The sequence below is a fragment of the Symphalangus syndactylus genome, chromosome 3 (assembly GCF_028878055.3).
Source record: "Symphalangus syndactylus isolate Jambi chromosome 3, NHGRI_mSymSyn1-v2.1_pri, whole genome shotgun sequence".
Taxonomy (NCBI): domain Eukaryota; kingdom Metazoa; phylum Chordata; class Mammalia; order Primates; family Hylobatidae; genus Symphalangus; species Symphalangus syndactylus.
The window spans coordinates 106,106,739-106,119,376 of record NC_072425.2 but is presented as its reverse complement, the minus strand read 5'-3'; positions in this window follow the sequence as shown (position 1 = coordinate 106,119,376).

The following is a 12,638-nucleotide window of genomic DNA, read 5'->3' as shown; positions in this document are numbered from 1 at the left end:
ATCTTGGACTTCTCAGCCTTCATAACTATGATAGAATAAATTTCTGTTGTTTAAGCTGCCCAGTCTATGGTATTTTGTTATGTCATCCAAAGCAGACCAAAACAGATTGTCATACAGGGGTAGTTGAATAATTGGGCCAATAATGCAATCTACCAAAAGGCCTTATCTGGATTTTAGACAGAAACAGGCAGTCATTGTGGTAGTTTTAAATCACTTACACAAATTCGTTGATGCTCCTCTGATAAAGAGGAGTCCACAATCCCTCCACTTGAACCAGCGAGGACTCATCAATGAATAGAATGTGCCAGTAGAGATGCTACATGAGTTCTGAGGCTTTGTTAGCAAAGGCCCCATGCTTTAAAAAAAAAAAAAAAATCCCTCAATCCTTCTGAATAATAATTATTGTGCTAAATAAATATGTTAATTTGCATATTATGTTAGTAAATATGTTTGGTTAGAGTGACTAAACTATATCTAATAATTAACACCTATAATTGTGCTTACCTTCACATTTTAAAAATTGTTTTATTTACAATCTATAAACAAATTAAAAAATAGAAAAATAGACTTTTGGCTTTGCTTACAGAATTCAGCTTTCAAACCATACAACTCACAATAATTAAGAATAAAATAATTGTATAAGGCCAATTTTTTCCTGATTATTGTACAAAGAAGTTGCGAGAGCTGCTTCTCTCTCTTGCAACTATATCTATCTATCTATCTATCTATCTATCTATCTATCTATCTATGTATCTATCTATCTATCTATCTAAATATATATATAAAATATCATGCTGGAGTACACAGATTCATAAAGCAAATATTACTAGATCTAAAGAGAAAGATAAACTACAATACAATAATAGACTCCATTCTCAGCATAAGACAGATTAGCTAGACAGAAATTCAACTAAGAAACACTGGGTTTAAACTGGACTTCAGACCAAATGGATGTTATAGAGGTTTACAGAACATTTTATCTAACTGTCTGCATACATTCTTTTCATCAGCACATGAAACATTCATCAGGATAGACAATATGTTAGGACACAAAACAAGTCTAAAAAATTTTGGATCAAAATTATATCAAGTATCTTCTTAGACCACAATGGAATAAAACTAGAAATCTATCAGGGAATCTGCCCTGATATTCACGTAGGTTCTTTTCTATTTTCCTTAAGCATCAGCCAGCTTAAGAAATAAAGGGACAGAGTACAAAAGAGAGAAATTTTAAAGGTGGGCTTCCGGGGGAGACATCACATGTCGGTAGTTTCCATGATGCCCCACAAGCCACAAAAACCAGCAAGTTTTTATTAGGGAGTTTCAAAAGAGGAGGGAGTGTGCGAATAGGTGTGGGTCACAGACATCAAGTACTTTACAAGGTAATAGAATATCACAAGGCAAGTGGAGGCAAGGCGAGATCACAGGACCACAGGACCAGGGCGAAATTAAAATTGCTAATGAAGTTTCGGGCAGCATTGTCATTGATAACGTCTTATCAGGAGACAGCGTTTTGAGATCAACCAGTCTGATCAAAATGTATTAGGTGGGGATTTCCTCTTCCTAATAAGCCTGGGAATGCTATGGGAGACTGGGGTCTATTTCACCCCTGCGGTCTCGACCATAAGAGACAGCCATACCCAGGGGGGCCAGTTCAGAGACCCACCCCGAGGTGCGCATTCTCTTTCTCAGGGATGTTCCTTGCTGAGAAAAAGAATTCAGTGATATTTCTCCCATTTGCTTTTGAAAGAAGAGAAATATGGCTCTGTTCTGCCCGGCTCACCAGCGGTCAGAGTTTAAGGTTATCTCTCTTGTTTCCTAAACATTGCTGTTATCCTGTTCTTTTTTTCAAGGTGCCCAGATTTCAATTGCTCAAACACACATGCTGTACAATTTGTGCAGTTAATGCAATTATTACAGGGTCCTGAGGCAATATACATCCTCCTCAGCTGACAGGATTAAGAGATTAAAGTAAAGACAGGCATAGGAAATCACAAGGGTATTGATTGGGGAAGTGATAAGTGTCCATGAAATCTTTACAATTTATGTTTAGAGATTGCAGTAAAGACAGGCATAAGAAATTATAAAAGTATTAATTTGGGAAACTAATAAATGTCCATGAATTCTTCACAATCCACGTTCTTCTGCCATGGCTTCAGCCGGTCCCTCCATTTGGGGTCCCTGACTTCCCGCAACAGAAATCAACATCAAGATGAACATTGACAACAATACAACTAAATGGAAATGTAAAAACATGCTCCTGAATGACCCCTCAGTCAATGAAGAAATTAAGGTGGAAATTTTAAAAAATTTCTTGAAACAAATGAAAATGGAAATACAATCTACCAAAACCTGTGGAATACAGCAAAAACAGTGTAATAAGGGAATTTCATAGCAACAAATGCCTACTTCGAGAAAGTAGAAAGATTACAAATGAACAATCTAATGATGCCCCTTAAGAAATTAGAAAAACATGAAAAAACCAAAGCCAGATTTAGCAGAAGAAAAGAAATAATAGAGAGCAAAACTAAACAAAATACAGACTTAAAATTATAGAAAGGATCAAGGAAACAAAAAGTTAGTTCTTAGAAAAGATAAACAAAATTGATAAACTTCTAGCTACTAACTAAGAAATAAAGAGAGAACCACCAAATAAATCAGAAAAGAAAAGGGAGACATTACAATGGGTACCATAGAAATATGAAAGATCATCAGAGAATATTAGGATCAGCTATGTGCTGATAAACTGGAAAACCTAGAGGAAATGGATAAATTCCTAGAAATATACAACCTACCAAGATTGAATCCGGAGGAAACAGAAAACCTTAACAGACCGATAACAAGTAGTCAGATTGAATCAGTAGTAAGTCTCCCAATAAACTTAAGCAAATTTACAGGAAAACCCCATTAAAAAATGGTCAAAGGATATGAGCAGATGCTTCTCAAAAAAGGACATACATGTGGCCAACAAACATACGAAAAATAGCTCAACATCACTGATAATTAGAGAAATGCAAATCAAAACCACAATGAAATACCATCTCATGCCAGTCAGAATGGCGATTCTTAAAAAGTCAGGAAACAACAAATGCTGATGAGGTTGCAGAGAAATAGGAATGCTTTTACAGTGTTGGTGGGAATGTAAATTAATTCAACCATTGTGGAAGACAGTGTAGTGAGTCATCAAAGATTTGGAACCGGAAATACCATTTGACCCAGCAATCCCATTACTGGGTATATGCCCAAAGGAATATAAATCATTCTATTATGGAGATACATACACACATATGTTCATTGCACCACTATTCACAATAGCAAGGACATGGGATCAACCCAAATGCCCATCAATAATAGACTGAATAAAGAAAGTGTGGTACACATACACCATGGAATACTATGCAGCCATAAAAAGGAATGAGATCATGTCCTTTTCAGGAACATGGATAAAGCTGGAAGCCATCATCCTCAGCAAACTACTGCAGGAACAGAAAACCAAACACCACATGTTTTCGTTTATAAGTAGGAGCTGAGCAACAAGAACACATGGACACAGGAAGGGAAACAACACTTTCTGGGGCCTGAGAGGAGAGGGTGGGTGGGGAGAGCATTAGGGAAAAGAGCTAATGCATGCTGGGCTTAATACCTGGGTGATAGGTTGGTAGGTGCAGCAAACCACCATGGCACATGTTTGCCTATGTAACAAACCTGCACATCTGGACATGTGCCCCAGAACTTAAAATTATTACTATTTTTTAAATGTAACAACAAGCAAATTTTAAAAATTAAAATTAAAATTTTTTTAAAGTCTCCCAATAAAGAAATGCCCAGGGCCAGTTAGATTCATAACCAAATTCTACAAAACATATGAAGAAGTAATACCAATCTTCTTGAAACTATTCCAGAAAATCAAAGAGGAGAGAGTTCTCCCCAACTCATTCTATGAGGCCAGCATCACCCTGATTCTAAAACCAGACAAGGGCAAAACAAAAAATGAAAACTTCAGGCCAGTATCCCTGATGAGCATAGATGCAAAAATCCATAACAAAATACTTGCAAACCAAATTCAACAGCACATCAAAAAGGTAACGCATCATGATCAAGTGTGATTTATACCAAGAATGCAAGGGTGATTCAACATACACAAATCACTAAACATGAAACATCACATCAACAGAAGAAAGGACAAAAGCCATATGATTATCTCAGTAGATGCAGAAAAAGCATTTGAAAAAATTAAACTATATTAATCAAGGACAGAACTAGTAGGATATATGTATACATGAAAGGGAGTTTATTAGGGAGAATTGGCTCACATGATTACAAGGTGAAATCTCACAATAGGTCATCTGCAAAGTGGGGAAAAGAGAAGCATGTAGTGGTTCAGTATGAGTCTGAAAGCCTCAAAATCAGGAAAGCTGACAGTGTGGCCTTCAGTCTGTGGACAAAAGCCCAAGAGTCCCCGGCGAGCCACTGGTGCAAGTCCTAGAGTGCAAAGGCCAAAGAATCTGGGGTTTGATGTTCAAGGGAAGGAGTGAAAGGAAGCATCCAGCATGGGAAAAAGAATGAAGCTAAACAAAAAACAAAAAATTCAGCAAACAAGATTATCCCACCTTTTTCCACCTGTTTTGTTCTTGCCACACTGGCAGCCAATTGGATGATGCTCACCGAAATTGAGAGTGGGGCTTCCTCTCCCAGTCCACTGACCCAAGTGTCAGTCTCCTCTGGCAACACCCTCACAGACACACACTCAGAAACATTACTTTACCAGCCATCTAGGCATGCTTCAGTCCAATTAAATTGACACTTAATATTAACTGACACATCAACATTCCTTCATGATTAAAAAAAAAACTTCTCAATAAACTAGACAGAGAACAAACATACCTCAAAATAATAAAGCCTTTATATGACAAACCCGCAGCTGACATCATACTGAATGTGGGAAAGTTGAAATTCCTTCCTCTAAAAACTGGAACAAGACAAGACGCCCACTTTCCCCACTCCTATTCAACATAGTACTGGAAGTCCTAGCCAGAGAAATCAAGCAAAAGAATGAAATAAAAGGCATCCAAACTGGAAAAGAGGAAGCCAAATTGTCCCTCTTTGCTGATGATTTGGAAAACCTAAAGAGTCCACCCAAAAACTCTCACATTTAATAAATGAATTTAGTAAAGATGCAGGACAATCAATGTACAAAAATCAGTAGTGTTTCTATACACCAATAACAATCAAATAGATAATCAAATCAAAAGGCAATCCCATTTACAATAACTACCTAAAAAATAAAATACATGGGAATGAATTTAACCAAGAAGGTGAAAGATCTCTACAAGGAAAACTACAAAACTCTAATGAAAGAATTTGAAGAGGACACAAACAAATGGAAAAACATTCTATGCTCATGGATTGGAAGAATCAATATTGTTTAAATGACCATAATGCCTACAGCAACCTACAGATTCAGTGCAATCCCTATTGAAATACTAATGTCATTATTCGAATAATTAGGGAAAAGCAATTCTTTTAAAATAAGTAATACATTAGGAAAAATTTATCATATGGAACCGAGAAAGAGCCTGAATATCCAAAGCAATCCTGGGGAGGTGGGGGGAGGGAGGGAAAGCTGGAAGCATTACATTACTTAGCTTCAGAATATATTACAAGGCCATAGTAACCAAAACATCACAGTATTAGTACAAAGATAGACCACATAGACCAATGCAACAGCTTAGAGAATCCAGAAATAAAGCCACATATTTAACCCAACTGATCTTTGACAAAGCTGACAAAAACTTACATTGAAGAAAGGACACCCTCTTCAATAAATGGTGCTGGGAAAATTGGTTAGCCACATGCATAAGAATGAAATTGGACCCCTATCTCTCACCATATACAAAATTCAACTAAAGGTGGATTAAAGACTTAAATGTAGGGCCCAAAGCCATGAAAGTACTAAAAGAAAACCTACAAAAAGCATTCCAGGACATTGGTCTAGGCAAAAAATGTATGACTAAGACCTCAAAAGTAAAAGCAACACAACTAGAAATAGATAAATGGGACTATATTAAACTAAAAAGCTTATGCACAATGAAAGAAATAGTCAACAGAGTGAGGAGACAGCCTATTGAATGGGAGAAAATATTTGCATATTACTCATCCAACAGAGGGCTATATCCAGATTATACAAGGAACTCAAGCAACTCAACAGGAAAAAAAAACAAATAATCCCATTCAAAAGTAGGCAAAGGACATGAATAGACATTTCTCAAAAGAATACATACAAATGGCCAATAAGCATATGAAAAAATGCCCAACATCACTAATCATCAGAGAAATGCAAATTAAAACCATGATGAGATATCCTCTTACTCAGTGAGAATATCTATTATTAAAAAGACTTAAAATAACAGATGTTGGTGAGGATGTGGAGAAAAAGAAACTCTTATACACTGCTGTTGGGAATGTAAAGTAGTATGGTCACTATGGAAAATAGTGTGGGAGTTTCTCACAAAACTAAAAATAGAATTATCATTCAGTCCAGCAATCCCACTACTGGGTATTTACCCAAAGGAAAAGAAGTCAATATTGCAAAGCGATACCTAGAGTGACATGTTTATTACAGCACTATTCACAATAGCAAAGATATGGAATCCACCAAAATGTCCATCAACTGATGAATGGATAAAGAAAATGTGGTATATATACACAATGTAATACTATTTGGCCATAAAAAAGAATGACGTCATTTCGTTTGCACCGACACGGATGGAACTGGAGGTCTTTATCTTAAATGAAACAAGCCAAGCAAAAAGAGACAAATATCACGTGTTCTCACTTATATGTGAGAAGTAACAAATTTTATCACATGGAGGTAGAGAGTGAAAAGGTAGATAACAGGGACTGGGAAGGATGATTTGAGGGAGGAGGAAAGAATGAAAAGAAGTGGATTAGAGTGTATGAACATACAGTAAGATAGAAGGAATAAATTCAATGTTTGATAACAGGATGCCTATATTAACAAAAATGTATTGTATTCGGGTGATAGACACCCTAGAAACCCTGACTTGATCACTCTGAATAATATACATGTAAAAAAATTCATGTATACCCCGTAATATTTTTCCAAATCTTTTAAAAAGAAATACTAAAATAAATTATCCAGGCTAAAATAAACTGATACCAGATGGAAGCATAGAAGTGCAGAAAGAAATGAAGAAAAGGTAAGTATGTGGGTAAATATGAATTTTCAAAAACTATTTAAATCAGGAACAATATCAATGTCTTATAGAGTTTATAACAAATGTGGAAGTGAAATATACAATGGTAATAGCATGAAGGGCAGGAGATTGGTAAATGTAGTTAAGCTGTGGAAAGCCTTTTTCGCCCCTTTTCTTTTTTCTTTACAAAAATAATCAAGTTACAAAAGGTTTCTAAATTGCTCATAAAATGGTAAAATTATTAACAATGTAGTCTAGAATAAGTCAAAGATTACTATACCTGATAACATAATCTCTCAAAGAATAATAAAAGAATATATCTAAAAAGCTAAAAAAGACAAAACTGAGTAATTTTTAAAATACTTGTTTAATCTGGCCAGGTACAGTGGCTCACACCTGTAATCCCAGCACTTTGGGGAGCTGAGGCAGGCAGATCACCTGATGTCAGGAGTTTGAGACCAGCCTGGCCAACTTGCGAAATGCTGTCTCTACTAATACAAAAATTAGTAGGGCATGGTGGCAGGCACTTGTAGTCCCAGCTACTTGGGAGGCTGAGGCAGGAGAATTGCTTGAACCTGGGAGGTGGAGGTTGCAGTGAACCAACATGGTGCCACTGCACTCCAGCCTGGGCAACAGAGACTGTGTCTCAAAAAACAACAACAACAACGACAACAACTTGTTTAATCCAACAGAAAGGCAAGAAAAAATTGGAACAATAATAAATGAAACACATATTAAAAACAAGCAATAAGATGGTTTGAATGTTTCTGTTCATCCAAAATTTATGCTTAACCCTAATCCTCAAAGCAGTATATCAAAAGGTGGATCTTTACGGAGTCTTGCTGTGTCGCACAGGCTGGTGTGCAATGGTGCAATCTTGGCTCACTGCAACCTCCACCTCCCAGGTTCAAGAGGTTCTCCTCCCTCAGCCTCCTGAGTAGCTGGGATTACAGGCACCTGTCACCATGCCTGGCTAATTTTTTGTATTTAGTAGAGGTTGGGTTTCACCATGTTGGGCAGGCTGATCTCAGGTGATCTATCTGCCTTGGCCTCCCAAAGTGTTGGGATTACAGGCATGAGTCACTGTGCCTGGCCTAGGATGTAATTTAATGAGAGTTCCACTCTCGTGAATGGCATTTATACCGTTATAAAGGGCTTGAGGTAGTGTGCTTGGGCCTTCAATCATGTGAGGACATAGCAAGAGGTGACATCTATAAAACAAAGAGTAAAGAGCACCAGACACCAAATCTGCTGGAACCTTGATCATGGACTTTCTGGCCTCAGTACTACTATAAATAAATAACTAATATAAAAAACAAATTTCTATTTTATATAAATTACCCAGTCTAAATATTTTGTTACAGTAGCCTTACCAAGCTGACATGGTAGATTTAATCCAACTACACCAGTAACTACATTGCATGTAAGCACTACAATCAAAAGAAGACAGTAAGACAGATTTTTTAAATGGCCCAGATATATTCTATTCACAATAAACACACTTAAAAGTATAAAAGTTGATATGCTGAAAGCGTAAGAGTACAAAAATATATACCATGCAAATATTAACCAAGAGAAACCTGGTATAACTATATTAATTCAGTATAAGGCAAAGTAAACTATGATGTAGATAGCATTTCTAGAGTTAAAGATGTACATCTCATTATTAAAGAACCAATTCACCAGGAAGCAAAAAAAAAAATTCTAATTTTATTTCCACCTAACCATAGTTTCAAAACATACAAAATAAAAATAGACAAAATTAAGAGAGAAATAATAGGTAAACCTTTGTGGATCACAGTAAAAGATACTAACACAACTCTTTCAGCAATTATTACAACAAACATCAAAAAAATCAGTAAGAATGTAGAAGATTTGAATAATACTATTAACCAATGTGACCTAAATGACATGTTGGGATTGCTACATCCAACAAATACAGAATACATAATTTTCAAGTGCACAAGAAATGTTACTGAAAATAGATCACACAATGGACCATGCATGTCTTCATAAATTACAAAAAAATGAAATTATACAGTACTAAATTAAAAATCTACAGCAGAAATAGAAAATTCCCTAAATATATGGATATTAAACAACACATTTCTAAGCAACTCAGTAAGTAAGAAAATAATCACAATGAAAATTAGAAAATACCTCAAACTCAATAATAATAAAAACTACGATGTGTCTACATTCTGGCATTTTACTTGGGAAAAAATATATTAGGTGTCAAAATTTGAGGAACACAATTAAGTACTGAAAGGGAAATTGCTTACTTTATATTCATACATTAGAAAAATGAAAAGTGGAAAAAACTGTTTCCATTCTCAAGAAAACAGAAAAAGAAGAGCAAATTAAACCAAAAAAAAAACTTTAACAAAAAGAAAATAATAAAGACAAGAATAAAAGTAAATTAAAAAGCAGACATACAATAGAGGTAATCCATAGAAATAAAGTTAGTTCTTTGGAAATGTTTTAAAATTGATAACTCCTTCTAAGACTGATCTAGAAATTGTTAAAAATGATAAAATACAAGTTACACTATCAAAAATGGAAAAAATGCAAAAGAGAGACATTCTAAATGCATTTATTAGAAAATTACAGAATAATTGTAAATTTAGTAGATTGCATAAAGTAACAAAATTCCTTTGAAAACTTAATGAATACCAAAAGAAATAGAAAATATGAATCATCCTTTTTCTGTCATGAAGTCTTTGCCCTTGCCTATGTCCTGAATGGTATTGCCTAGGTTTTCTTCTAGGATTTTTATAGTTTTAGGTCTTACATTTAAATCTTTAATTCATCTTGAGTTAATTTTTGAATAAGGTGTAAGTAAGGGGTTCAGTTTCAGTTTTCTGCATATGGCTAGCAAGTTTTCCCAGCACCATTTGTTAAACAGGGAATCCTTTCTCCATTGCTTGTTTTCATCAGGCTTGTCAAAAAACAGATGATTGCAGATGTATGGTGTTATTTCTGAGGCCTCTGTTCTGTTCCATTTGTCTATATATCTGTTTTGGTACCAGTACCATGCTATTTTGGTTACTGTAGCTTTATAGTATAGTTTAAAGTCAGGTAGCATGATGCCTCCAGCTTTGTTCTTTTTGCTTAGGATTGTCTTGGCTATATGGGCTCTTTTTGGTAACATATGAAATTTAAAGTAGTTTTTTTCTAATTCTGTGAAGAAAGTCAGTGGGAGCTTGATGGCAATAGCATTGAATCTATAGATTACTTTGGGTAGTATGGCCATTTTCACAATATTGATTCTTCCTATCTATGAGCATGGAATGTTTTTCCATTTGTTTCTGTGCTCTCTTATTTCCTTGAGCAGTGGTGTGTAGTTCTCCTTGAAGAGGTCCTTCACATCACTTGTAAGTTATATTCCTAGGTATTTTATCCTCTTTTTAGCAAATGTGAATGGGAATTTGGTCATGATTTAGTTCTCTGTTTGTCTATTATTGGTGTATAGGAATGCTTGTCATTTTTGCACATTGGTATTTTTATCCTGAGACTTTGCTGAAGTTGCTTATCAGCTTAAGGAGTTTTTAGGCTGAGACGATGGGGTTTTCTAAATATACAATCATGTCATCTGCAAACAGAGACAATTTGACTTCCTCTCTTCCTATTTGAATATGCTTTATTTCTTTCTCTTGCCTGATTGCCCTGGCCAGAACTTCCAATACTATGTTGAATAGGAGTGATGAGAGAGGGCATCCTTGTCTTGTGTCAGTTTTCAAAGGGAATGCTTCCAGCTTTTGCCCATTCAGTATGATATTGGCTGTGGTTTTGTCATAAATAGCTCTTATTATTTTGACATAAGTTCCATCAATACCTAGCTTATTGAGAGATTTTAGAATGAAGGGGTGTTGAATTTTATCGAAGGCCTTATTTGCATCTGTTGAGATAATCATGTGGTTTTTGTCATTGGTTCTGTTTATGTGATGGATTACGTTTATTGATTTGCATATGTTGAACTAGCCTTGCATCCCAGGGGTGAAGCCGACTTGATCATGGTGGATAAGCTTTTTGATGTGCTGCTGGATTTGGTTTGCCAGTATTTTATTGAGGATTTTTTGCATCAATGTTCATCAGGAATATTGGCCTGAAATTTTCTTTTTTTGTTGTGTCTCTGCCAGGCTTTAGTATCAGGATGATGCTGGCCTCATAAAATGAGTTTGGGTGGAGTCCCTCTTTTTCTATTGTTTGGAATAGTTTTAGAAGGAATGGTAACAGCTCCTATTTGTACCTCTGGTAGAATTCAGCTGTGAATCTGTCTGGTCCTGGGCTTTATTTATTTGGTAGGCTATTGAGTACTGCCTCAATTTCGGAACTTGTTATTGGTCTATTCAGGAATTGGACTTCTTTCTTGAGTTAGTCTTGGGAGGGTGTATGTGTTCAGGAATTTATCCAATTCTTCTAAATTTTCTAGTTTATTTGCATGATGGTGTTTATAGTATTCTCTGTGGGTAGTTTGTATTTCTGTGGGATCAGTGGTGATCTCCCCTTTATCATTTTATTGTGTCTATTTGATTCTTCTCTTTTCTTCTTTATTAGTCTGGCTAGCAGTCTATCTATCTTGTTAATCTTTTTCAAAAAACCAGTTCTTGGATTCATTGATTTCTTGAAGGGTTTTTTGTGTCTCTATCTCCTTCAATTCTGCTCTGATCTTAGTTATTTCTTATCTTCTGCCAGCTTTTCAATTTGTTTGCTCTCGCTTCTCTAATTCTTTTAATTGTGATGTTAGGGTGTTGATTTTAGTTATTTCCCACTTTCTCCTGTGGGCATTTAGTGCTATGAATTTCCCTCTAAACACTGCTTTAACTGTGCCCCAGAGATTCTGGAATGTTGTGTCTTTGTTCTTATTGGTTTCAAAGAACTTATTTATTTCTGCCTTAATTTCATTATTTACCTAGTAGTCATTAAGGAGTTGGTTGTTCAGTTTTCATGTAGTTGTGCAGTTTTGAGTAAGTTTCTTAATCCTGAGTTCTAATTTGATTGCACTGTGGTCTGAGAGACTGTTTGTTATGATTTCCTTTCTTTTGCATTTGCTGAGGAGTGTTTTACTTCCAATTATGTGGTCGATTTTAGAATAAGTGCGATGTGGTGCTGAGAAGAACGTATATTCTCTTGATTTGGGGTGGATATTTCTGTAGATGTCTGCAGAGTCTGTCCCGCAGACTCTGCCAGAACGACCAGTGAAAGAAGTCTGCTGACACTGACACAGGTATTGTGCCTGACAGTGTGGCTAGGGAACCGCGTGGCTTAGCACAACTGACAAGAGTGCAGCCTTGATAAGCTGGCAACACACACATTTATTTAGTACAGATTTAATGACAAAGGCTTGGAGGGAACACAATTTGTGGTTAATTAACATTGTTGACCCCCGCCCCCCCAATAGAGAGCAGCCCTGTGCGTGCA